This window comes from Microcaecilia unicolor, chromosome 2, assembly GCF_901765095.1.
Source record: "Microcaecilia unicolor chromosome 2, aMicUni1.1, whole genome shotgun sequence".
In the NCBI taxonomy this organism is placed as follows: domain Eukaryota; kingdom Metazoa; phylum Chordata; class Amphibia; order Gymnophiona; family Siphonopidae; genus Microcaecilia; species Microcaecilia unicolor.
The window spans coordinates 266,563,280-266,585,997 of NC_044032.1; the positions used below are offsets into that span (position 1 = coordinate 266,563,280).

The 22,718-nt window shown below is 43.5% G+C and overlaps 1 protein-coding gene across 4 annotated transcripts in view; it reads left to right on the forward strand.

Moving 5' to 3' along the window:
• The first annotated feature begins 5,968 nt into the window (after positions 1-5,968).
• LOC115463527 overlaps positions 5,969-22,718 on the forward strand; it is a 161,391-nt gene continuing 144,641 nt past the window's right edge. For 2 of the 4 annotated variants that reach the window (XM_030194121.1, XM_030194123.1), the window contains exon 1: positions 5,969-6,197. The gene's annotated coding sequence lies outside the window, so the exon portion shown is untranslated. The remainder of the gene's footprint in view (positions 6,198-22,718) is intronic. The other 2 variants (XM_030194120.1, XM_030194124.1) reach the window with 1 other exon arrangement.

Below are 22,718 nucleotides of genomic sequence, written 5' to 3' on the forward strand. Positions count from 1 at the left end.
TGTGAGAACAAGAGTGCCACTCTTTCCATCGGCACTTCCTCTGAGACATCACTCTCTGGATATGTGGCGTGAAGATGTGTGTAACAGGACAGGAATGTTATCAGTTTTACTGGTGGTTTGTTTTTCATGTGTAGGCAATTGTGGATTTGTGGAGATCAGGGCCGCTGAAAAGGAGAGGGGCAGGAGGGTATGCAAGCCTTAAATAAATATTGGAGCCTAGATGGAAGTAGGGGGCCTTGTACTGCTGTAGTGGGTTTGCAGGTGGTGAGTGGGGGTTGATGACTCTACACATCATTTCTTACAATATATGGGGTTTACAAATCCCAGCCAAGTGGAAGAAGATTTTGTTGAAATTAGAGAAATTCAAAGCATTAAACTTGGAATGTCTGTTTACAATATTTGCCTCACAGAGCCAGGAGTTTAGTTCTTAATATATTCTAATCTTTTCCAGGTTCTTTTCCATGTCTCATTGGGTTAGAGAGGGGGATCCTTCTGTAGCCCATGCCATGGGTTGGTGGGGTGTACATGGAATGTAGGATTCCATCAGGAGGTTTTTTTTTGTTTTTTTTTTTGGGGGGGGGGGGTTGGGGGACGGGGGACGGGATTTTCACCTGTTGACTTCTCAAATGCTTTTCTGGAGTGCTATAAGAGTCCAGACACTTCAGATTTTGCTATTCCTTTGTTAGTTGGAGTTGGGGGTGACTATCTGTTTTTGGTTTTATAACTGAACTCATGTATTTTTACATGTACTGTTATCTTATATTCTTGTTTCAAATTAAAATGGGGGGGGGGGATACAAATGTTAAGTGTTTGATGAAGTACTTTCTCATGCTGTCTTTATGCTGTACAGGTTGTTATTTTAATGTTTGCTGGACATATCTCTTCTGCATTGTCATCAATAAAACTGTTGAAACATAGATAAGGTGGATACTTATTTCATTTGGAGACCCATTTAGGAAGATTGAAGCTTAGAAAACTGTTGGTCCCATGGGTGGGGGAGGTCTATCAGTTTGGAGGTTTTTCAAACAGTGCAGGAGTGGAGATGCTATTCAGGAAGGACAAGGTGGAGAGAGCTCAGAGTCTGGAGGGTTCAGGGGGATAGAGCCTTAGAGGTAGAAATGAACTTTGAAGGGAAAATGACATGTCTGGTCAATATGTGTGTGTCAAACAAAGGGCAGCTGTCTTTTATTCAGAACACACTTACTAAAGTCAGAGCTTGGACCAGACTACGGTCCTTCAGGAGGGGGGATGGGATCTGAATTGAGAGAGTGGTGGATACTTGGAATGCCCTCTTGGTGGAGATGAAAACAGTAATGGATTAAAAAAATGCATGGGATAAACATAAAGGAATCCTGTTCAGAAGGAATGGATCCTCAGAAGCTTAGAAGAGATTGGGTGGCAGCACTGGTGGTTGGGAGGCGGGGCTAGTGCTGGGCAGACTTCTATGTTCTGTGCCTTAAAACAGCAGGGACAAATCAAGGTCAGGTATACATATAAAGTAGCACATATTAGTTTATCTTGTTGGGCAGACTGGATGGACCATACAGGTCTTTCTCTGCTGTCATCTACTATGTTACTATTTAAGTAGATAGGTCTGCCACTTCAGACAGTGGAGGGACTGGGCTCACCATCGTTACCAGATCTATGCCAGGAATATTGCTTAATAGATATTTGGAGGGCACTACACCCCAACAAAGAGATTATACATGCTACTCTGCCAGCCAAAACACATATTCCCGTATTGACTTGTGTATGTAAGCCACGCTCTACCAGGAACCTGTCTCATCTTACACTATCGGGAACATTATTAGTTCAGATCATGCTCTTCTCCACCTCACCCTGTGTCTTGAGGGCATTTATGTACAGGAAAGAGAGCCTTTTTCAAATGAAGGAGAGCTCTGGAATGGGGGGGCATATGACAAAGTTAAGAGGGAACAGGCTTAGGAGTAACCTAAGGAAGTATTATTTCACAGAAAGGGTGGTGGAGGCGTGGAATGGCCTCCCGGTGGAGGTGGTGGAGTCGAGGACTGTTCCAGAATTTTAAAAGGCATGGGATAAGCATGTGGGATCACTTAGGAATGGGAAGAATTAGGGGTAACAGAGGATGGGCAGACTGGATGGGTCATATGGCCTTTATCTGCCGTCATGTTTCTATGTTTGGAGAGGGGAGGTAGGGTGGAAATTGCTTGGAGAATGAATACCTTCCTGTTGAGTAACACAGAATATGTTAAAGAACTGGAGGAATAACTGGCTGAATACACATAATAGCACAGATAATGTACGCCCCAGCACTCTTTGGGATTCGATGAAAGCTCTATTCCAGGGGGAAATGCATAGAACTGGAGACGAGAGTCAAAAAAGAAAAATCAAGAAATGTGACCACTTACAGAGTGCAGTAAGAGAGGCTGAACGCATGCCCAAAACCAATCCCTCTGAATACTGGACATCTAGGGTACTCGACTTGAGGAGGGAGCTCAATCAATTAGCTTTGGAGGAAGTAGAAGCAATATATAAACGAATGGGGCTCACTCAATATCTTACAGGAGGCTGTATAGATAAGCTGCTCGTCGCTCCGATCATATAATTCATCTACTTATAAGTCACCACTGGTTCCCTCTAGAACAAAGGATTGTCTATAAAGATGCATTATTCACCTTTAAAGTTTTTTGGACTAGGATCCCCGATTATTTGCCTAGTCTTATGATACCTTACTGTCCTTACAGAGTTTTATGATTTCTTAATGACCACCGTCTAGTAGTACCAAACCCAAAAGCAGCCCACTATGATACTACCTGACGTACAGCCTTTTATTTCCTGGCTTCTTTTACGTGGGACAATCTACCACGTTCTCTTCATGCAAATTCATCAATTAAAGGCTTTGAGGCTGACCTCAAAACCTAGTTATTCACGGAAGCTTTTGGTGTCCCTGATTGACTTCAAGGATTGTCTGACACTGACCCATTGACCCATTAGACCCTTTTTTCCTGCCCTGTCAACTCGTGCACTACTACACCTTGATTTGCGTCTCTGGTTATGTTTCTGTTTCTTTCCTTTAATTTGAGGAGTTCCTTTCTTACTGTATATTAGATTTGTAAACCACTTTGCTCTGATTATTTCAGTTTCAGCGGTACAGTAAATTTTAATAAACTATAATAGCCACTCAGCTAAAGAAGCAAATTGCCCAAAACACAATACAGGGAGTAACCGATTGGGAGGGGGGGGGGGGGGGAATGCACATAGTCAGGAAGGGGATTGCTACATGTTTCACAAATTAAACAAGATAACTGATGCAGGGCAGCATATGAAAGAATTTTTATCGAACAGCTTACAGCTCTCAGAAGACGACAGATCTACTCTGGATGCACTAGTTCAGGGGAAGAGAGCTATGGGCAGCTATCTGAGCCTCTCCCCCTAGTAAGGCTGCCGGGCCAGATGGCCTGCCCATCCAATTCTATAAGATATTCTGGCATATCACTGAAAGTTTTGAATCAAGCCCCAGATGAAGGGGTGATCTCCGATTCATTCTTGTATGCTAATATCACGATTTTACATTAAGCAGGAAAAGATCCTAAATTCTGTATTTCATACCACCCTATCTCCCTGTTAAATATAGATGACAAGCTCCTTACCAAAGTATTGGCTATGTGCCTGAATGGAGTAGTGGGCTAGATTATTCATAAAGATCAGAAAGGAGTCAGTGGAGGTACAAATGCATCTGACAACACTCGGAGAATGTTCCATGTGCTACAAAAGGTGACTGAGGGACTTCAGCCCCCAACTCTAATGCTGGCAGTGGATGCTGGGAAGGCCTTCGACATGGTGGAGTGGTCTTTTCTCTTTGCCATACTAGAGACCTTGAATTTTGGAGCCAAGTTCATGGGTGTAATAACAGCTATCTCTAGGGCCCTGCTGACAAAACTTACATTCAATGGTACTTTGACCCCATCCTTTAAGCTGGGCAGGGGGACAAGACAGGGATGCCCCCTGACCCCCCTGCTCTTTGTTCTCTCCTTGGAACCACTGGTGAAGACTATTCACCAGAGCCAGCTTGTTCAGGTGAACATAGATTGGATTTCTGGATCTTAGTGATACAGCCTGGTATCTGAACACAACCAAATCCATACTCCTGCCCAAAAATATACAAATGGCTCTGGAAACCATGCTTCACTTGATCTTCCTGTTTTAATGGTACACCAGAATTAGCAATCTAGGGGTACAAGTCTCCGCCAGTCTTGAAGATATGTTTCAGTTACATTACCCTTAAATGCTGGATACCATAGAGACAGGTCTGAAGAGATGGGATTTTTTTTAATACCCTTCATTATTAACTAGAATTAATGTGATTAACATGAATACTCATGATGCTGCCCTGCAGTATTCCGGATGCCTATTTTAGCCAATTAGACTCAGTAATACTACAATTACTTTTTTTGGGGGGGGGAGAGGCAGACGACCCAGAATAGCTTTAGGTATACTTAAACTACCAACTGCAGAAGGGGAGACTGGCACATCCTAATTTTAAGAGATATTACCAGGTGGCCCAACTTGGGAACATCTCTTATTGGTTGAGGGACCATGAAGCTCAACATTGGATACAGATGGAAAGTAGAAACATGGGGATAGACTGTATTTGCTCACTACATTTCCAGACCAAAGACCATCTCCCTAATAGATGGAGGAAGCATAAGATAATGGGACCTACAGCATAGCTGTGGTTTCACATGGCTTGGATTTTTAGGTTTGACCTGGCCAGCTCTCCCCCGCACACTTACCCCATCGCTTCCTACTTGCAGCCACCGCCAAAAGGCATTCTTGCTTCCCCTCTGTCACTGGACATGCACACAAGAACTGTGTCTTGTGCAGTTCTGAGCCCTTTACCGACCAATGTTCAGCACTAATAGTGAGCATATCATTTGCATGCTGTTAGTGTTCAGCATCGGTCGCAAAAAAAAAAAAAATCGGTGCTTCACTTTTTTTTTTTTTTCCAGTGCTGTAGAGAACAGCACCAGAGTTCTGTGCATCTTCCCCATAGTTTCTGGTGCCACAGACATAGGTGCATTGCATCCAGTGCACTGCTCAGGACAGTGCACGTTTTTTGTGAGGGGCAATTCGCATTTGCTGGGGGAGCAAAACTGTGGCTCCCCCAGCTATGCTAAATGTTAGCACAAGGCTGTAACGCAAGGTTTTTGCATCAGATTTGGGATTACGCAGGCATTAAATTAAGTAAGGATCCTGGTAGTATAATAGGTGTCTGCCCCACCAAGATGGGAAGGATCCTGAGGGAGACCCAAAAGTTAACTCCAGATCATCGGGGATGTGCGAAAGTGGCACTGGTTTTTCACCCTTCCTTCCTCCAGTAATCTGTAAACTTGCAGTTTTCAGATAAACTGGAACTACAAGTTCCCAAACTAGGTCTATCCAAGGGATAGAACTCCTTCTGCAGTGCTCACCCTTACAGTCTAAGGAAAGTTCTTTAATGTAGGATCAAGCTCAGTGGATGATCAAAACACCTGTTACAAGCGATTCCCCTTTTTTCCACCTCTTATCATAAGAACACAAGAATAGCCATACTGGGTCAGACCATCCGGTTCATCTAGCCCAGTATCATGTTTCCAACAGTGGTTAATCCAGGTCACAAGTACCTGGCAGAAACCTAAATAGTAGCAATTCCATGTTACCACTCCCAGGGCAAGCAGTTGCTTCCCCATGTCGATCTCAATCATACAAACGTGCCCCAAAAGCATTGAATATGCAGAGGCATACCAATCACCAGCACTGGTGCAAAATCCGGAGGAAGGAAGGAAGGAAGGAAACGCTGTACTGCAGTACAGCAACCAGAGCTAGCCAAACTAGCAACCACAGAGAGGGAGGGGGAGGAGAGATTGTTGAAAACTGTGCCACGGACATGCCCCCCCCCCCCCCAACTTCTAGGGCTCTGGGTATAGGGAATCCAAAATCAAAGCCCCCCTGCCCCTATCCGTTAACATCCAGCTCCAGAGGCCTCTCTTTTCACCTCACCCACCCCCGCAGCACACAAAGCTCCAAGCTTGCTGCAGTGAGCTTCACACTTCCTGCAGCACTTAGGGGAAGCTTTGCAGGGCTTTCTCTTTCTCTTCTCGTCTTCGGACTCGCTGGAAACCAGCAATCTCTCCTCTAAAGCAAAGCAAACATACACACAGGGGTATCCTTCCTGACAGGTAACTGCCGTTATTTTTCATTAGACTATAAAGATAGTAAGGAGAAAGGAATTATCATTGTGAGGATGTGCGGTTGTATAAACAGGAATCCTTCAGCTCCCCCTGGGTTCATCTCCTCCCTATTTCTTTGCCAGGGGCTGGTTTAGATGTCTTTCTTCTTCGCAGCTGTTAATGCTTCGTTCCACTTTTAACATGCAGGGAAGGAAGCCGAACTGTAGCAAGTAGTACAATCCGTCGGGTTTAGATCCGCGGAATCCACAGGATCCACGTTTTACCCGAACCCTCAAAGAATTAGCACATTTGATAGTTGATAGTAAGTAGTTGCACAGAGCAAAAATGATCAGTTTGACTTTTCCTTCTAATTCTCAGACTTTTTGCCTATGATTTCATTTTGCAAGGAAATGAAAACTGTTTAAACAAATGAAGGTAGACTACTTAGGATAATGTGTGTTAAATCAGTTTTGCATTTGCTTAAAATGTTTAAGATAACGATAATTAATGCATACGACTAGTCGTGGATGTCTCGGTGCTATGCACAGGGCTTTTCATTCGGCAAAGTAATGGTTGGGTGTGAGAGATGCAGGGTCACTGTAAGAGTGGGCAGACTATTGCAAGTGCCCTTCTGTCTTTCACACCTTCCTCGGTTCCTCTTTGACCCCTCTATCAGATACTGGAGAAAATTGAATTTGATTTTAGGTGGTACGACCCTTTCAGACATAGGAGCACTTACACCAAAGATGTTGTTTGTTCTGGATCTGTGACTTGCTACAAGCTAGCTGACAACATTTCTGTGGAATCATGGCTTTATTTATTCTTGTGACATGGTCTGCTTATGAGTCTAAAGATGTGTGTGGTTATAGCTTTTGCTAATTAGTAGGTCGGGCCTGCCTTGCAGTCTCTGTTGCATGTTGTGGTTTACTGGTTTTGTGAGCTTGCATATGCGTGCACAGCTGTGTGTGTATGTCTGATCCTAGTTGGTGGTTTTTGCATGCATGTGTATGCTGCTCGTGACCAATGCACAGCAACAGCGAGCAATCTGCCTCTTGCTGCTCCCTATTCGTGGTGATGCTGACCAAACTGTAGCCTTGCAACCACGAGTCCACAGAGAGAGGTGGATTCTGGATGACTGGTGCTGCTGCTAGTGGGGAGCAGAAGTTGTACTGTGAATTTTCGGCCCAGAGAAGCTGTAACTTACACAGCGCTAGTGGGACTGCATGGTGCCACCTGTAAGCCCTTCTACCATGTACACACCCACCCCAGTTATTGCTACTAATCACTTCCATAGCAGTACTCGCATTTACAACGCTGAACTGCAGATAAAAAATGGTCCCAATTTTAAAAGACGCAGTGGGAATTTAATTTATTAAATAGTTCAAAGCAACAATGCCTGTGTGTGAGCGGCAAAAGAGGGCTTAATTAAGATTTAGCAGCAGCAGCAGCAACCTCGAAAGGCTGCGGTTTTAGACTTGGATTTAAATCCAAGATAGAGAGGGGCCGTGGCGCACCAACTCAGGAAATCTATAACAAACAGCAGTGGAGGAGAGAGGCATAGATAAAGAGACTTGAGTGATGAATGGAATTCCTAGGGAGGGGTAAAGGAGAGCTAAAGAATGAATATATTGTGGGTGAATAAAGAATGCTGCTGGGCCCATCCCGCGCCTGCAAATGAACACAGTCAGCAGGGCTGGGGAGCGCCGGTGTTCCGCCCGCTGTGGGCGGGGAAGAGGCACGTGACGCTATTTGGAGGTGGAGTCGGGAGCTCGGCCAGTGAATGGGCTCCCATGTGCCCCGAATCCCGATTGGCTGGTTGAGTTTCTGGGCTATTTCTTGGTGGGTTTGGGTTCAGTCTTGAAAATATTTTTTGTCTGTGCCTTGGAATGAGCAGCAACTCAGTTCTGATTTTCTCCTTGTTTGTTTGGGTTATGCAAAAGTTGGTAATATCGTCGCAGCAAGGGGTGAAAAATCCGAGCCAGTGGGGGCAAAAGGGTGGAGCAAATGAGTTATTAATCTCAGCCGGTAGGGGCTGTCGGTGCTGGGGAGGGTTTGCAGCATTGGTTTCCTCTGGGGAAGTGGAGGGATCTGGAAAAGGGGGTTGGGGGAGGATTATATTAATAGTAATCTGGGTCCCAGTCGCGTTGTGTCTGTGGCCAGCTGTTTCCCCGGTACCGGTGAAAATGGGATCCATGGGTGGGTGGATGCAGAAGCAAAATTTTAGGTAGTGGAGAAGTTTTGTCACCTACTTGATTCTGGTTGTTTCCTGATTGACAAAGTTGCCACCAATGTTTAACCCAATGGCTCCGACTATAGAGTATTTAATTTATATGTTGGGATTGGTAATGGGAGTCACATCACAATAGGAAGAGGGCAGGCTGCAATCCGGGCTTCCTGAGAGCATACCATGCCATACTTTGTATTGTTATTTGAATATATTTACTGTTGTAATTGTCTGTTGCTTACTGTATGTCTGGCTTATTGTTCCTGTACACTGCATTGAGTGAATTCCTTAAAAAAAAAAAGTGGTAAATCCTAATAAATAAATGGGACATCCAAGTGCCAATGACATACGAGCAGACTTCATTTGGGATTGCATTCCTGATGGAAGTTGTCACTACTACTACTACTTAGCATTTCTATAGCGCTGCCAGGGTTACGCAGCGCTGTACAAGTTTAAACATGGGGAAGGACAGTCCCTGCTCAAGAGAGCTTACAATCTAAAGATAAAAACTATGTAGTCAGTGTAGGTATCAGGAATGGGAAGGTGGTTAGGCGCCAAAAGCAAGGGAGAAGAGATGGGCCTTGAGTAAGGACTTGAAAATGGGCAGGGAGGGCGCATGGCGTATGGGCTCAGGAAGTCTGTTCCAGGCATAAGGTGACGCGAGGCAGAAGGGGCGGAGTCTGGAGTTAGCGGTGGTGGAGAAGGGTACTGATAGGAGGGATTTGTCCTGAGAGCGGAGGTTACGGGTGGGAACATACGGGGAGAGGAGGGTAGAGAGGTAATGGGGGGCTGCAGATTGAGTGCACTTGAAGGTCAATAGGAGAAGCTTGAACTGTATACGGTTGCGGATCGGGAGCCAGTGAAGCAACTTGAGGAGAGGGGTGATATGAGAGTATCGGTTCACGCGGTAGATAAGACGTGCGGCGGAATTTTGGACAGATTGAAGGGGGGATAGGTGGCTAAGCGGGAGACCAGCGAGGAGAAGGTTGCAATAGTCAAGACGAGAGGTAACGAGCGAGTGGACGATAGTTCGGGTGGTCTGTTCAGAGAGTAAAGATGGAGCATAGAGAAGAGGTGGATTCAGGATAGGGTAAAGTAGGAGTGTTCTAGTGGTTAGAGCAGTGGTCTGAGAACCACTCCATGGTTTTATTCTTTCATTGCTGCCCCCCCCCCCCCCCCCCCCTATTGCTTGTCGCTGGATCAGCACTGAAATCAAGTTAGTTGGATACTTGTTCAGACATCATGAGTGAGGTGCTTGATCTCCCCCACAAATCCCGGTATTGGTGAGCGTCCAGGGAGGTCACACATTTGTATCTAAGGTATACAGACACCCAACGTGCCATCTCAAGCATACTATTCTTCCATGCTGCCAGTGCCGGGGGTTCTTTGTGCACCCACTGCTTCAATACACATCTCTTAAGCAGGACCATGGCTAGTAATACAAATTTGCAATGTGAGGCCCTCAACCCTTGCTCCCTGAGAGTCTGTCCACACCCCATTAACGTGACTGAATAAGACCACTCTACTGATCTCTGTAAGATCCCTTCCGTGGTTTCTAGTGCCCCAGACCACAACTCCTGCAGGGTTGGGCATTCCATGAAAGAGTGTAAGAAAGTGCCTGCCGCCCCTCCACACTTATCGCATGTGTCATTGTCCCACATCCCCAGGGTTTTCCCCTTAACCTTAGTGATATGTATCCTGTATAAAACTCTGTATTGTATATCCTGCAATGACGCATTCGGAGTGAGCCTTCGCAGGTCTCGGAATATTGCACTCAGTGTCTCCACCGATACCTCTTCTGCAATATCTTTGCTCCATGCTGTCGCTAACGTGGTTAAGTGGGGTGCCCTCAATTGCTCCCTAAGGTTCCCTATTTCTTTTGCAAAAGTCACTTAGCTCTCCTGTTGTGTTCAAATTAGTCTCGCTTGCGGTAGCTAGTTTGTCTCAGGAGCGAAAGTTGGATCGTATCCCACTCAGGTGAGAACTCCTCTCTTCTTCTGTGATCTTCTATGTTGCACCTACTATTCCTAAGTTAATCTAGATCAATGTGCTTTCCTTGTGTTTCTCCCTTCTGCTGTCACTGTATGTATTCCCTCTCTTTTTTGAAAAGAAAAGATAATTGGAGTCCCTGTTTGATTTCCCTCCCAACTGTTTTTCTACAGTTTTCAGTCACTTCAGGCACCCGTTGAACCCAGAACTGAGTGAGGACTAGCAGGGTTATCTTTTGGCCAGTGAGGTGTTAGCCAGTATTTTGTTGCAGGCATCTATGTCACTGAAGGCAGGTTTATGGTGCATCTGTAGTTGTTCCCTAACCACTGAAGCTCTTAAACACTTCTGGACACAGTTGTTACCAGTTTTCTCAGTTTAGGAATTATGTTAGCAGTATTGGTGCTCCTGTCTCACAAGCAAAAATAATTACTGTACACTTTCCCTACTTAAGGGTTTTTAAAATGTTAGAATCCTGCAGTCTGGCACAGGTTCTGTAGTTCTGTCCCACAGGACAGAAACACAAATGTTTCTGAGCTATCAGTTTTCTTCCTGAACCTCAACAATCATCTTTTATTTTATTAGTTTTCTTTTTCTCAAACATTCAAGAATCTGCTATATCTCGTGGGACTCTGCTTCCTGACACCAGGCAGCAACTCTCTCATTCAAGCACACATCATCCGAGTGTTCCCTACTTCTCTGAGCATCAATTTTGCTATCTTAAAAGTATATTTGGGTTCATCAGAGAACACTCAGCTCTCACAGCTTTCCTCTCTGAAGATTCCCTCCCAACTGCCAGCCTCAGCTGTTTAGAATCTTACCCCAGCGAGGCAGCATTCTATGGACTGGAGCACAAGCTCTGCAGCCTGGTGCTCCTTCCAGCCCAGCACTGCACTATTCCCTCAAAGAGCCTTCCCAACCAGCTCCCCTTCCATGCTTGCACCTGGTCACAATATTAATACCATTCAAATATTTAATATTTACCACTGGTCACAATGTTAATACCTTTCAAATATTTAATCATCAGTAACATATCTTACCTGTCCATTATTTCTTTTAAGGTATACAGAGTCAGGCCTTCAAGTCGCATATATTTATTTATTTATTGGGATTTATGAACTGCCTTTATGAAGAGATTTACCCAAGGTGAAATACAGCAAGTACAGTTTAACATAAAACTTACAATTTTGTTAGCCTAACAATAGTAAACATAAATAATAAACAATAATAAACATAAATACAATCAATGAGGTAAACTTGGAAACGGCGAATTGAAACCTAGTAATAGGACTAACATGAAACAGTATCAGAAATATACACATTTAACAGTACTGTGGAACAATTAATCATATAACAGAAATATGATAAATGTCAGTACAATACAGTCAGTACCATAATAGCATGGAGGAACATTCAAATAACATAAATATAAAATGATGTCAGCATAATACCAATGAAACAATTAGCGCACATTAGAACATTCAGATAACACAGATGTGATGCTGATGCTGTTCCCTACAATACAATGAGATATCTTACTATGTAGCCAGGGGACAAGATGGGGAGTACAGAGTCAATTGGGATAAATAGATGGCTAAATTCAAGGCAAGTTCTGTGTACAGTTAAATAAGATATGAGGAACTGGTCTTTTGACACAAACCCTATACCATTTTTGTCACCTTCCTTTGAACCGCTTCAGTTCGTTTATGTCCTTGGCAAGATACAGCCTCATAAACTGAATACAGTACTCCAAATGGGGCCTCATTAATGACCTGTACAGGGGCATTAATACCTCCTTTCTTCTACTGGTTATGCCTCTGTGTATGCTGCCTAGCATCCGTTTGACTTTGGTGACCATGTTGTCACATGGTTAAACCACCTTAAGATCCTCAGACACTATCACTCCAAGGTTCTTCTCCTGGTCCGTTCATTTCATATACAGCTCCTTTGAATTTCTAAACCCCAAGTGCATCACTCTGCATGTTTTCAAATTAAAATTTAACTGCCAAACATTAGCCTTGTCTTCCAATTTTTGTAAATCACTATGTTAGTATGTTATGTTACTTCTGTTTTTGTCTGCTCCTCCATGGTGTCTGCTCTATGGCAAATTTCAAGTTATCTGCAAAAGGACACATTTTTCCTTTTAATCTTTCAGTAATGTGGCTCACAAATATTTTGAATAGAATCAGCCCTAATACCAATCCCTGAGGCACTCAACTAGTCACATTTCTTTTCTCCAGGTGAATTCTGTTTACCACCACCCTCTGTCATCTTTGTCAGTCAACCAGCTTCTAATCTGGTTCACCACTTTGGATCTTAACTTTGGCCCACACACTTTATTCATGAGCCTCCTGTGAGGACCTGTATCAAAGGCTTTGCTGAAATCCAAGTAGACTACATCTAGTGTGTGTCCTCGATCCAGTTCTTTGGTCACCCGGTCAAAGAAAAATCAGTCAGATTTGTTTGGCATGTTCCTTTGGTAAAAACCATATTGCCTTAGATTTTGCAACCTGCTGGCTTCTAGGAAGATCATTACTTCTGTGGAGTGGAGGAGTGGCCTAGTGGTTAGAGCACCGGTCTTGCAATCCAGAGGTGGCCGGTTCAAATCCTGCTGCTGCACCTTGTGATCTTGGGCAAGTCACTTAATCCTCCATTGCCTCAGGTACAAGCTTAGATTGTGAGCCCTCCTGGGACAGAGAAATATCCAGTATACTTGAATGTAACTCACCTTGAGCTACTACTGAAAAAGTGTGAGCAAAATCTAAATAAATTATCCTTTCCTTCAACAGCTCATCCACCAAAGCAAGGCTTAATGGCCTTTTTCCCACTTCTCTGTTGCTAATTTGGTGAAGAATGACTACATCTGCTCTTCAGTCCCATGGAATCTCTCCAAGGATTCATTAAAGAAATCTTTAAGAAGACCTGCGAGAACCTCTCAGAATTCCCTCAGTATCCTGGGATAGTAACATAGTAGATGACGGCAGAAAAAAGACCTGCACGGTCCATCCAGTCTGCCCAACAAGACAACTCATGTGTGCTACTTTTTGTGTATACCCTACTTTGATTTGTACCTGTGCTCTTCAGGGCACAGACTGTATAAGTCTGCCCAGCACTATCCCCGCCTCCCAACCACCGGCTCTGGCACAGACCGTATAAGTCTGCCCAGCAGTATCCCTGCCTCCCAACCTCCAGTCCTGCCTCCCACCACCGGCTCTGGCACAGACCGTATAAGTCTGCCCAGCACTATCCCCGCCTCCCAACCTCCAGCCCCGCCTCCCATTACCGGCTCTGTTATCCAATCTCGGTTAAGCTCCTGAGGATCCATTCCTTCTGAACAGGATTCCTTTCCTGGGATGTATCTCATCTGGCCCCACTTTTTGTTTTTCAAGTTGTTCATAAAAACTTTATTCTGTGAACAGTTTAATACTACTACTACTTATCATTTCTAAAGCCCTACTAGATGTATGCAGCGCTGTACACTTGAACATGAAGAGACAGTCCTTGCTTGACAGAGCTTACAATCAAATTAGCACAGACAAACAGGACAAACAAGAGATAAGGGAATATTAAATTGAGGATGATAAAATAAGGGTTCTGAACAAGTGAATAAGGGTTAGGAGTTAAAAGCAGGCTCAAAAAGGTGGGCTTTTAGCCTGGATTTGAAGACGGCCAGAGATGGAGTTTGACGTACCGGCTCAGGAAGTCTATTCCAGGCATATGGTACAGCAAGATAAAAGGAACAGAGTCTGGAGTTAGCAGTGGAGGGGAAGGGTGCAGATAAGAGAGTTTTACCCAGTGAACGGAGTTCCCGGGGAGGAATGTAGGGAGAGATGAGAGTAAAATTTGTTCCGTTCCCATATATACCTTTGTCAGCCGACCATGATCCTTCTCCGATATTTTCTTCCATGAATGCAGAGCAGAAGTGTTTGTTTAGCATGTCTGCTTTCTCTTCATCACGCTTCACATAGTGATTCTCAGGATCTTTCCGTCATAATTCCATTTCTTGCTTCTTCCTTTTCCCAACGTGCCTGAAAAAAAAAACTTGTCACCTGTTTTTACAGGTGGGCACAGGAACATATGAAATGAATTGTGTCTGTGAGCCAGGGTTGGGGTTTGCTACACCTTACAGGACAGCTAATGGGAGGGGAAAGAGTGTCCAATTCGAAAGAGAGTATAAAGTTGTAAGAAACTGCCTCATCAACAAGATAAAAGAATGAGTAGCTTGGAAGTTCCTGAATGTATTGATTTGATGACAGAATAAGACTGTGGGGGAGAGTGGTTAAGTGTGGAAGTTATCAGATTCAAGGAGGAAAGAACTCAGGTGGAGAAGTGAGAAAGAGAGAGAGAGAGAGTAGTTGGAAGAAAGAACTAGGTCAGTAGCCATACTAATGTGTTGAGAAGTTTGAGGGAAAATGAGGAGGTTAAAGTATGGAGCTTTGGCGCATAACAATGAGCATGGAAGTTAAAGTCTTCAATAATGAGGGAAACACAGAAGATTTTTTAAGAAAGATGGAAAGCCAGGAGTCAGTAGTTAAGAAAGGAGGAAAGGAATTTTTCGGGGGGTTGATAAGTGGTAGCTACCAAGGTAATGAGGTGAGTAGGTGGTGCATGAGCCTCAAAAAAGTGGGATTAGATGGATAAAGATGTGGAAACATATAGGAGGGAGAGAGCAGTGATTCAACACTATTGTCATGGTTTATCTAGTTATGGGTATAGGATAGAGATTTTTAATTTAATTTAATATTTATTTATTGCATTTGTACCCCACATTTTCCCACCTATTTGCAGGCTCAATGTGGCTTACATAGTACCGTCAAGGCGTTTGCCCAGTTGGTTGATAACAGATACAAGGTTGTATAGTGATCGTATGAGTTATAAGTGGAGAGTCACAAGGGATAAAGATTCTGTGTTGTCCAGTACGATTATAGTCATGTTGTGTTGCTGGGTGAAGAGGTTTACGTGGGGTCATTGGGGTAGGCCATTTTGAAGAGGTTGGTTTTTAGTGATTGCCTGAAGTTCAGGTGGTCGTGCATTGTTTTCACAGCTTTTGGGAGGCCATGCCATAGTGTAATATTCTACTTTGCCTCTGTGATCCAAAGTGGATTATAAATATTGATTGTTGAAATGTAGCACAAAATTTTGACATTCCAACTTCTTTAAATAACAAGTAAACCATCAGTAAAACCTATGAAAGCAAATACTTTTGAAACAACCATGTTTAAAGATAATGCTTAAAATCCTTTATAATTGGCACTGCAACTCATTTAGCAAAGAGTTGCAAACTTCTGTTTTTCTTCCCAGTATGTTTTTGTGATGTTTCCCCCCAATCACATTTTCTTATCGTTTAGTATCTGCAGAACGTAATTGTTTTCACAGAACATTTGAAGTGGCATTTTATAAAGGATGTCCAACTCAGAATAAGGATGTCCAAGCCAAAACATCACAAATGGATGTCCATCTCCTATGTATTTTCGAACAGGATACAGCCTGTTCTAAAATACATGTGAGATGGATGTCAGTGTGCTGGAAACGACCAGCATGAATATCCATTTTGCAAACTGAAATGTCCAAATTATGAACGTAGAAGCAAGGGATGCGGTGACGGTCATCTCTGTGGCAACAGAGGAATGTCCATTTTAGAAAATGGCAATACATTCATGCAGAGCAGAGGGACAGGCTCATAGAACACTGGGTTGAGAATAGGGGACACAAATTCAAATCCCACTTTAGCAGTTGGTGATTTTTATTTATTTATTTTTTAATTGTGAGCTCTCTAGGAACAGAAAAATACCTACTGTACCTGAATGTACACTGCTTCAGTAGACTTCATGCTTGCAGGTGTCTTACATATATATATATATATATATATATATATATATATATATATATATATATATATATATATATATATATATTTTTTTTTTTTTTTTATTGTTACATTTGTACCCCGCGCTTTCCCACTCAAGGCAGGCTCAATGCGGCTTACATGGGGCAATGGAGGGTTAAGTGACTTGGTCTCTCTCTCTCTCTCTCTCTCTCTCTCTCCAGTAGGTATTTTTCTGTCCCTCACAATTAAAAAAAAAAAGAGCTAAAGTGGCATTTGAACCTGGGTTCCTAGTCCATTACACTAACCATTAGGCTACTCCTAGGATCTGCCAGCTGCTCTGGTAAGAATATCCATAATACCTGAAGCTGTCAAACAGCTTTCACAGTTGGGGTAGAGGAAGGGGGACAGAAACCAGTGGGGGATTAAAGAGGTGTCATGCCTTTATCCCTTCAGGGACAACTGCTCAATGAGAGCACCTTTCTGTAACCTGGACATCACAAATACCAGGTCTGAAGTTTCTGCAGTTAAGAAATGTTTCTACAGATTGCGGCAGATTTGGTCTATCTGCAGTGTACTTGAACCTAGCTGCGGATACATATGCATTTGTAATCGTTCACTTAAACTATTGTAGTACCTTTTTTTAAAGGATTGCATCAGAAGAAACTTCATCGATTTCAATTTATACAAAATATTGCAGTAAAGCTTATTACCAGTAGAAAGAAATTTGATCATGTCACTTCATTGTTGATGGCAGAGCATTGACTGCCGATCGAATTCTGTATTATTTACAAGGTTTTGATTTTGGTACATAAAATTCATCTTGCTGTTGAGCCACTTTTTTGTCTCATTATCTAATACCGTATACTAATATTTGAATCTTGCGCTCCCTGGATCAAAATTTGTTAGTAATCCCTTCTTTTTGCCATATATTCTTGGATATGTATCGGGATTCAGTGTTTAGTATTGCAGTTCCAACTTTGTGGAACGCTTTACCATCATGCTTATATCAGATATTTTCTTATCAGCTATTTAAACAGTTGCTGAAAACCCATCTTTTCAAATTGTCTTAATATATAATATCGTTTTTACTTTTATGGTCCTCGGGTTGTGTGTGGCTACTGATGTCTGGGTTTGCCGAATGCATTTTTTTCTTTATTTATTTTATTATATTTTAATGATTATGGCTTATTTTATTGTTATGTAATCTGCCTTGATGGCCTGACCAAAAGGTAGTACATCAAATAAATAGAATTTGCTTAACTACAGATTGCTTAACTACAGAATCTGCTTAATATACAGATTTCGGTCAAGGACATATGATGAGTACAGGATCAGGAAGGGGTCTCGTAGAGGTAGATAGTTCCTTGGAATAGATACGAGGTCCAAAGGTAGGTTGGCCGAGCTAGGGTAGGAAAGGGGTGTGCGTAATCAGGTGTCTCGTAACATAGATTTAATTTACATCCATCAGCAGGAATTCCCTATATAAGAATGTTTTCATATTTTTTACAAAACCTTTTATAGGAAGTGCCATGTGTTCCACCATTTAGCTGCGTTATATGGAAAGCTGGCGGTGTGGTATGAGTTGTAGACTGCCCTTTTACAGCTGGGGAAGTGGATGATTAGGTGGTCTGTTAGCTTTCTTTGATGTTTAGTAGCGGTAGTTCTATTAATGACATCATATAACTCGGAGCATTGCCATAGATGGCCTGGTACACGAAGGTACATACTTTGAAAACCACTCTTGCTCCTACGTGTAACCAGTGCAGGGATTGCAGCACTGGTGTGGCATGGTCGTATCTGGATGTGCCACAGATCAGACGTGCAGAGGTATTTTGTATTGTTTGTAGCTTTTTAAAGATGTGTTCCCTGTATCCTGCATAAATCGCGTTGCAGCAGTCAATCTGTGATAGAACAAAACTTTGGGCCAGGATGCGAAAGGTGTTTTTTGGGAAGTATCTTCTTAGTTGTCGCAGTTTCCACAGTGATCTGAATACTCTTGACGTTAGTGCAGACACTTATTTATTTATTTTGCTGCATTTATATCCCACATTTTCCCACCTATTTGCAGGCTCAAAGTGGCTTACATTATATTGCAATGGCATCACCATTAACAGAGTAAGAGGTTCAGCATGTTGTTACAAGCGGTTCTTACATTTTAGACATGGATGTCCCTTCCCCTTCTGTGATCGGAGTTGGACGTCCGTATTTTGGGACCTCCCTAGTCCCTCCCACACCATGCTTCCTTGCCATGTTAGTTGTCCATATGCTGCCTTTATATAATAAGGATTTGGATGTCCATGTAATATGAACATCTAAATGCCAGTTTTCAGATATCCAAAGCAAGAATAGAGCTTCTAAAATATCCACTATAGTGAAACATATTGACTTAAGTATTATAACTTGAGCTCTTATTTGGAGCCAGTGTAATGTAATTGGGTAAAACAGTGGTTCCCAAACATGGTCCTGGAGGCACCCCAGCCAGTCAGGTTTTCTGGATATCCACAATGAATATTCATGAGAGGGATTTGCATGCACTACCTCCACTGCATGCAGATCTATCTTATGAATATTCATTGTGAATATCTTGAAAACCTGACTGGCTGGGGTGCCTCCAGGACCATGTTTGGGAACCACTGGGGTAAAGAGTGGCCTGATCTACTTTCATACCCCTTAAAATCAACTTAGCTGCCTATTTTGAAGAACTTGATGCCTATATACTTGTATTTCTGAAAGACCAAACAATGTAATATTACAGCAAACTAAGTGGGTTAATATAGTTGATAGCGTGAAAAGTTGCAGATTACCAGGCTCTAAATATGTTTTAATATGGCTGACTAATTTTAGACAAATAAAAACCTTCTTGACCAACATACCCACTTGTGGCTCCACACTCAGTCTGGAGTCCAACATAACAGAACTCAAGTACCTGTCAACCTCGGGTTAACCCTAGGAGGGTCATCATTATAGCCTCCCACCCATTCTCAGGGTTTAATTTCAAGAAGCATTTCTGCATCTAACCCTGAATACAATCAAAAGTCACTTGCATAAAATTATCCCCCGGATTCTATATAGCACGACTTAAGTTGCGCACGCAAATCTAGTTGTATTCTGGATTTGCGCACACAACTTAATTAGTTGACAAGCCAGTCAGTGCCGATAATTGCCACTTAAGAAGCAATTACTGACACTAATTGGCATTAATTAGAATTTACAAGCAGATCTGTCTAAGCATATTCTAAAACGTGATGCACGTAAATTCTAAGTTGCATAGTTGAAAAGGGGGTGTGGCCATGGTTTTGGAATGAGTGAGTCGTGGGTGTTTCTAAAATCTATGCACATTGTTATAGAATACACCTGGTCTGCACGTAATTTAGGTGTTGGCATTTACACCAAGTTTTACTTGGCATAACTGCCCACGACTAAATTTAGTCATGTGGATGGACTCTGTGTATTCTACAACCACATGGAAATTTAGGCTTATTCTATAAAGTATAGAATATGCCTAGGCGTATTTTGTTTAAGTGCCAATTTTTAGGCGTCATATATAGAATCTAGTCCTATAGGTGTATTGGATAGTAATCTTCAAAGAATAGATTAAAAGGGTACCATCAGCATAGATATAATACGGGATAACAGACAATTGCAGAACAGGTTGCAAGGATCTCAAAAACAAATTTATTTATTTATTTATTACATATGTATCCCGCACTTTCCCACTAAAAGCAGGCTCAATGCGGCTTACATAGTAATAGGTAACACAGAATTTTGTTATGTAAAGTAGGAAATTAAGTATAACATAGTAATAGGATGGATGGGTAGGTAGAGACAGGTGATAGAGAGGAAGATAAGGTGGGAGATAGAGTCTGGGTCAATGTCATTTTCTCTTCGGTATATGTAGGGTAGATGGGTTCATAAGATTAATCTGGGTCCTTTGGGTAGGCTTGCTTGAATAAATGGGTTTTTAGTGCTTTCCTGAATGGTAGGTGGTCATGGATTGCTCGGATAGGTCTAGGGAGAGCGTTCCAGAGTTGGCTGCCCAGGAAGGAGAAATTGGATCCATAATAAGTTTTGTACTTGAGACCTTTACAGTTGGGGTAGTGCAGGTTGAGGTACTTTCGCAAGGATACAGACATGTTTCTTGCTGGGAGGTCGATCAGATTTATCATATAGTCCGGAGATTCTCTGTGTATTATCTTATGGATTAAAGTCTGGGCTTTGAAGTTGATACGTTCTTTGATTGGGAGCCAGTGTAGTCTTGCATGGAGAGGAGTTGCACTCTCAAAACGTGATTTGCCAAAGATGAGTCTCGCTGCTGTATTCTGGGCAGTCTGAAGTTTTTTCAGGATGTGGGCTTTGCAACCTAAGAAAATACTGTTGCAGTAATCAGCATGGGTAAGTACCGTGGATTGAACTAAATTCCGGAATGTTTTCTGAGGTAGATATGGTTTTACGCGTTTCAATATCCACATCATTGTGAACATTTTCTTTGTGGTGGATGTGGTATGCTTTTCGAGGGAGAAGTGGCTGTCTAGTGTCACTCCAAGGATTTTCAGGATTCTCAAAAACAAATATAGGTAACTGCCCTCGCCAACCGACTGATAGTGTCCTGTTCTTAAGCCGATGAACCACTCCAGTACCCTGCCTGTTGCCCCAGCGTCATTTAGATGAGAACATGGGGCACAAGAGCTACAGACAAATCCAACTGCATTATAAAAGCCTGGTGGCTTCCATCTATCAAAGTCCTTGAATCAGTTATTAGAACAGCTGGTACTGTTTGAGTGCTGTATACACTTCAAAAGTCTGACTGAGACAGATTGAGCATCTCATAATCAAATATTTGTTGTAGTTGAATTGCTACTGCTATCTCTACTGTCTTGTCTAAAATAGGGATATTTGCTACAGGACGATAAATTGGATGATAAACAGTGTTCTGTTTATCTCCCTTTTTATCAGAGGGGTTAATACCAGTTCAACTGAGAAATATCCCTTCTGTAAGGAACAATTTACAAACCGAGCTATGCAGATATACAGGTTCTCAGGCATTTCCTTTAATAACCTACCAAAGAACAGGTCTAACATTGTGAGAGTTACAAAAGAAAATACATTCCACCAGCAATCTGCCAAACAACCACCGTCGTCTAGACATCATTCCTTCCCCTTGGCAAATTTCCACACAGTCATTAAAGACTCTCCCCAAATGCTATCTTGCAATAAGAGGAATTTATGTTTAAAAAAATCAAGCAAATTACCCACATTCATTTCCCCACCCAGATTCATCACAGGAAGACAGACTAAACTCATCACAACCTAGAAAAGTTTTGTGATGTGACACTGACCCCTAGGAGTTAGCCTGGAATAACATAGATTCTCCGAGGACAAGCAGGCTGCTTGTTCTCACGACTGGGGTGACATCCGCGTCAGCCCCCACCAACCGGAAAGAAGCTTCGCGGGACGGTCGGCACGCAGGGCACGCCCACCGCGCATGCGCGGCCGTCTTCCCGCCCGTGCGCGACCGCTCCCGCCAGTTACTTTTTTTCCGCGACTGGAGAGAGTTGTGCAATTGCCTCTCTCTCTGTTCAGCCGCCGGATTTTTCGACCGCGTTTACGCGGATCGTCGCTTTTGGACCGTTCGGTTTCCTCTTTTTCCTTTCTTTTGTATTGTCAAAAAAAAAAAAAGGGATTTCGCGCGTGTGGAGCACGCGCTCCCCTTTTCCCTCGCTTCTAGCGGGGACGCCACGTTGCGGCCTAGTGGCCGCTCGGTCGGTTTGGTTTTTCGTGGTGTGATTTTAGCCACCATTGCCGACTTTGACTTCGCCGACGCGATTTTTCCGTCGATGTCCTCGAAGGTCCCGAGTGGATTTAAAAAGTGTGGTCGCTGCGGCCGGCCGATCTCGCAGACCGACACCCACGCTTGGTGCCTCCAGTGCCTCGGGCCGGAGCACAATCTCAAGTCGTGTGCTTTGTGTCTCGGTCTCCGGAAACGGACTCAGGTTGCGAGGCAAGTTCTACGGGACCGTCTTTTTGGAACTTGCGCCGGCCCCTCGACGTCGACCTCGACGGCATCGGTATCGAAGGCCGGTTCTTCGGTACCGGTATCGATGCCCGAGACATCGGCACCGATGGCAGCGACCCCAGGAGAACAGGTCCCGTCGGCCCGCCGGTCCGCCGGTGAGAGTGGGGTTGAGAGGCCGCGTGGGCAGTCGGCCCCGGTCACTCCCTCAGCTCGTGAGCCACGGGACCGAACCCTGTCGGACCCGGTACCTCGAGACCGAGGGGGATCGACCTCCTCCTCCTCCGTGCCCTCCGGCGCCGGTGACGTGCACCGGAAAAAGGACAAAAAGCGCCGTCACCGGGAGCCCTCGGTGCACCCTGAAGAGGAGCCGACGCCGAAGCGTCATCGCAGAGAGGAGAGATCTCCGTCGGTGGTGGAGGTACCGACGCGTCGGGGTTCCGGCACCTCGGTGCCGTCTCCTGGCCCCCAGCAGCTTCTGGC